This window comes from Octopus bimaculoides, chromosome 1, assembly GCF_046866305.1.
Source record: "Octopus bimaculoides isolate indiv1 chromosome 1, ASM4686630v1, whole genome shotgun sequence".
Lineage (NCBI taxonomy): Eukaryota > Metazoa > Mollusca > Cephalopoda > Octopoda > Octopodidae > Octopus > Octopus bimaculoides.
The window spans coordinates 129,101,023-129,106,798 of record NC_142928.1 but is presented as its reverse complement, the minus strand read 5'-3'; the positions used below and the strand labels follow the sequence as shown (position 1 = coordinate 129,106,798).

At 37.0% G+C, this 5,776-nt stretch overlaps 1 long non-coding RNA gene across 1 annotated transcript; it reads right to left on the bottom strand.

Moving 5' to 3' along the window:
• Positions 1-387: 387 nt before the first annotated feature.
• On the bottom strand, positions 388-5,423 carry LOC106870827 (uncharacterized). The gene is made up of 2 exons (XR_001409582.3): positions 4,882-5,423; positions 388-958 (listed from the first exon to the last, which is right to left on the bottom strand). It is a non-coding gene; the product is annotated as an uncharacterized LOC106870827 (long non-coding RNA).
• Between the last annotated feature and the right edge of the window lie 353 nt (positions 5,424-5,776).

Here is a 5,776-nt window from a genome sequence, read left to right as displayed (position 1 = left end):
ACATACATACATACATACATACACATAAACATACACACACGTCTCTCGTAAGCGAGTTTGACCTGCTAGCACGTCATACTCTATCGTGAGCAAATATAGACACCTTCTAAGGCCAACAGACAGTCAACAGTTAGAGCGAATATGAGTACGTGTGTGTGTGTGTGTGTGTGTGTGTGTGTGTGTGTGTGTGTGTGTGTGTGTGTGTGTGTGTGTGTGTGTGTGTGTGTGTGTGTACACGAATTGAATTAAATGGCATTAAAAACAGATTAACTTTTCTATAGATATGAAAAACGTTGTGAGGAATGATATGAAACAGAGATACATGAGGTACTGAAACCAAATTAAATATACAACAAATAGATTATATTCACTTTCGTATTTCAGTCATTTAAGATATCATATTAGTCGCTTTATTGGTTGGAATCGAGTTACACTAATAAAAAAACCAACATTGATAGTAGCGAACACATAAGGAAATTAGAGACTAATTGTTTGATGGGAAGATGTCTGGGTAACAAAGTTAAAATGGCGATGATTGATACGTGTTTTAAGATATAGAACTGTTGTAGTTCTATGTAGTCTGTTTTTACACTTCGTACGTAGCCATTAATTCCAGAGAAAATCATGTTAGCCATGCAAGCTGCTTAGTAATCAAACAAATACCTAAATTAGTAGCTTGAAGTCAAAATATTTTCATAAATCTGTTGAATTTCTTGAAACGTATAATAATGACATCGGTCTCCATAAATTCAGTTCGTAAACAGTCGATAGATATTTAGAATTGCACACAATAAGAAAAGACAGTTCAACGATAGTGCAATGTTGGACTTCGAATAATGAGCTAGTGTTCTATTTCACCTTTCAAAGACGATATTTTTCATAGTCCTGAGAAGTATAACATCGAAGTATTTCCGCGACATTTCTCTGTCTTCCTTCCCTTGTATGCATCACTATTTTTCTAAATAGAAAAAAAGATAGATAGATAGATAGATAGATAGATAGATAGATAGATAGATAGATAGATAGATAGATCGACAGACAGATAGACAGACAGGCAGACAGACAGATAGATAGATACATACATACATACATGCATGCATGCATGCAAACATACATACATGCAAGCATACAAACATATAAAATTAACATACATACGTGTGTATATGTATATGTGTATATGCATATATATTTATGCTTTTATATGCATATATTTCAATGCTTTTATATGCATATATATATATATGTATGTATGTATATGTATATGCATGTGCGTGTGTGTGTGTGTGTGTGTGTGTGTGTGTGTGTGTGGCAAAACCTCCCTAAACTAGAAACCCTTACAAAAGTACTACCCTTACCGGAATTAGAATGCCTATGAAGGACAATCATACGTCACCGTATAATATAATATAAACAACAAAACCACCATAAAGCAAGAAACTTAGAACCCTTAACAAGTTCAGTCCAACGAGGACTAGAATTTCAATGAAGGTCAACTTAGAACCACGTGAACACAAAATACAAAAGAGTCAGTCAACAAACACATCAAACGTGTATATCTTTCATTAGCTACCTAATGAATAGCATTATAGTTTCGACTCCTGGACAGTACCATTCAATCCAGTGATGTCAATAGCGCTAAAAACATAAACATTGCTTGATAATTAATAGACTAGAACAAATTTGTAGAAAGGCGTATGAGAATGTCAAGAACGGGTTTTGCTTTGAGCATGTGCTTCTAGACTGGGGAAGGAAGATGAGGAGAGAATGGCCATGGTTTTTGTTCAGACGAACAGCCCTCGAAAATCTACTCCTTTCGGCGAAATATTTCTTGTTTAAGATGTTTGTTTCTTCTATCCTATTGTTTGTTTCTTCTAACCTATTGCATGCTCTTATGTAACTCCACACTGTATTGTATCATCCTGTACCGTGTTTGATCCCTTTGTAAACCCTTAATGTTCAATAAAGAAATCATCATGATCATTAAGGCGGCGAGCTGGCAGAATTGTAGCAGCATTTCGTCCATCGCTACGTTCTGAGTTCAAATTCCGCCGGGATTGACTTTGCTTTTCATCCTTTCAGGGTCGGTAAAATGAGTACCAGTTGTTATCGACTTACCCCCTCCCCCGAACTTGCTAGCCATGTCCCAAAATTTGAAATCATTATTATTAACATTATTATTAAGGCGGTGAACTGGCAGAATCTTTAGAGCGCCGGGCAAAATGCTTAGTGACATTTCGTCGCTACGTTTTGAGTTCAAATTCTACCAAGGTTAACTTTGCCTTTCATCTTTTCGGGGTCGATTAATTAAGTACCAGTGAAACATTGGAGTCGATGTAATCGACTAGTCTCCTCCACCAAAATCTCAGGCCTTGTGCCTTTAGTAAAAAGGATTATTAATAGTATTATTATTAAGGCGGTGAGCTGGCAGAATCGTTAGCGCCGGGCAAAATGCTTAGCGGCATTTCGTCCGTCGCTACTGTCTGAGTTCAAATTCGGCCGAGGTCGACTTTGCTTTTCATCCTTTCGGGGTTGATAAATTAAGTACCAGTGAAACACTGGTGTGTCCTCTCCCCAAAAATTTCAGGCCTTGTGCCTTTAGTAGAAAGGATTATCATTATTATTTAGGCTGCGGGCTGGCAGAGTCGCTAGCACGCCGGGAAAAATGCTTCGCGGCATTTCTTACATTCTGAGTTCAAATGCCGCTTAGGTTGACTTTGTTTTTTTTGTTTTGTTTTTTTTGCGGGGTTGGTGAAATAAGTACCAGAAGAACACTGGGGTCGATATAATCGACTTGTCCCCTCCCCAAAAATTTCAATTTGTGCCTTTAGTAGAAAGGATTATTATCATTATTGCTACTACTAATGCTGTTGTTGCTGCTACTGCAATTAGAAACTGACGCTCAGAAGAAACTGGTATGAAATTTGCCTTCGAAAATTAAACATCAAGGCCCCTTGAGAAGAAAAATGTTAATAAACTCTAGTCTTATCATGATAAATAAAATGACAGAGATAAGTGAATTATACCAAACACATACATATAGAAATATTTAGAAATTAACGAACTAGATCACACAAACGAACTGAAAGCTAGGAAGGAATATTATAGTCGGATTAAATTAATACTCGAAGCAGAACTAAATGGATAAAATAAAGTGATAAATATCATATCCTAACTTAGCTAGAAATAAGTTTCAGATAGAAACTAAATGAATTAGCAAAACTGGATACAAAAATAGACACAGTAACGACTATACCACCAGAAAGCCTACAAAGAAAGATTGTATTTATTATAAATTCTTGTGTATATATACAGCTTATGTATATACACACATTCATACACATTCTGTTTTTACGCCTGTCCTCGCCTATCATGATTGTTGGGTAGTGACCGAAAGAGTACGATCGCGAATGGATTGTGAGTGGTTGAAATGGGGTTCCTCCATGGATATCAGGGTGCGTAGCTCGGAGATCAAGGAGTCTCTCCAACTCGATCCGCTACTCATCTGCATTAAGAGATAACAACTCTGGTACTACAGACATGCGATTAGAACGTCACAGGAAAGAATCACAAGACGGATTCTTCAAGCCGAGCCAATCGGCAGGAGACGAAGAACGAGATGGTTGGATAATATCCATAGTCTCAGTTGGTCACGCTTAGAAATCCAGCTGGAGAGTCCAAAAATGTTTGTTTCTGAGGAGGTGCTGTAGTACTCTACCCACATAACCATCCCAGGAATAGTAAGTTGAGAAGATGGATGTATGGATGAATAGTGTATATATATTTTTATTAGCTTTACAGCAACTTGAAAATTTTTTTACAAACTATCTGCAATAGGAACAAAACTATTTAGCAAAGATGCAAAAGCTATTTTCTGTCTTCTGGGAAGCCAACAAACACAAAGCATATATACAGAAGTAACATGTATCTGCTGGGATAATTAGAAACAACAACAATCTATTCATAAAATAAAATCTGAACTTAAAATGAGATCACAAAACGTCATGTTAAAATATTGACCAAAAGAAAAAGTCTTCTACAAGAGAAAAGCCCAAAGAATTCACCGAAAGATAAAATCAGAACTGACTGAGAAATGCAGGATTTAATGCTGATGCTGAAGGATCGCGGTAAAAGATGAAAGCCTTCCTACTAGAAACTAACCAAATCATATAATGATGCAAAATACAAAAATAACTGCGGGAATATACAGGAGCTATGATATGAAATCAGCTATATTGTTTTTGACTGATCAGCAGTCTTACCTAAAAAGATATGTATACACACACACACACACACACACACACACACACACACACACACACATATACATACACACATACACACACACATACACACACACACACACACACACATATACACACACACATACACACACACATACATACACACACACACACACACACACACACACACACACACACACACACACACACACATATATATATATATATAGTCGTCTAAGAAAAATGTAGGCGCCCGTACATTTGTCAACAGAGTGGGTATATTCAATCTTTATAGCATGTAGTATTATTGATCCATTGATCCACTTTATTACTTTGTTTCTGTGCGAAACCGATGGATAAGATCGGTTGATAGTAGAAACATATGCCACAAAAAGATCCAGAGAATAACAATGGGATCGTATAACAATGGGACGTGCCGATTCACACAGACAAATTTATGAATTGAAATCTACAAATCTAGACATTATTTACTTTTATGTCCTGACAATTTGATTTCAGATCCCATACCAGTTGACTTTGCCCTTCATATTCCATGGAGTCGATAAATAACTACCTGTATTTTTGCTGATTCAGTTAACCATATTTTTCCCCCTTTAAAAACATTGGTCCTTGTACTTACGTTTGAGTGATAGATTTCCTCCATCGCTCGATTTAACACCGCTATTTGGTCCTTTTGGTGCCTTCAGCATTCCTATTGGCAGGCGACAAAGTGGCCTTACAATAGGAGTCTGACGAAATGCTTTACGATATTTTTCTGACTCCCTAAGCCCTGAGTTCTAACCCTACGAGGTCAACTTTGCTTTTTGTCCTTTTGTAGTTAATAAAAAAAACACCAATGTAGTGATTTGACAGAACTGTTAGCACATCAAACTGGATGCCATGCGGTATTTGTTCCATCTCTTTGCATTCTGCGTTCAAATCCTATGACCTACTTAGGTGGTAGTCTTAACTCGTTACCAGCCGTTTGGCATCTTATCAGCCGTTTGGCATCTTACCAGCCGTTTTGACATCGACTTGCTTACGGAAAACAACTTCCAGGCCGGATTCGAAAAGTGGCAGGAACGCTGGGACCGGTGTATTGCTGCGCGAGGTGTCTATTTCGAAGGAGATGACGTTAAAACTTAAGTAAATAAGTTATTTTGTATTAAACATATCTAATCTAGAAACCTTTTGATACCACCCCGTATAATAAAACATTTGAGTCAGGTCATCCGTCTCAGAATGCCTTCTTCCTATCTCCAGCCTTGGAGATTCTGAAAAGGCATCCACTGAATAAGTAATTAAAAAATTATAATCAAATACAAACAGGATAAAACGTCACCAAATCGATATTCCAATACCACTGAATAACAATATATCACTAGACGACATGGGAAATATAAATATCTGGAAATATAAAGATCTGGAAATAGAATGTAGTTACTAAAAGCAGAAACAACCTCCACAGTGGCGCTTAGGGTATAATAATAAAGCGAAGCAAACAAATACATAACCAAAACACCATTTCTTACGCA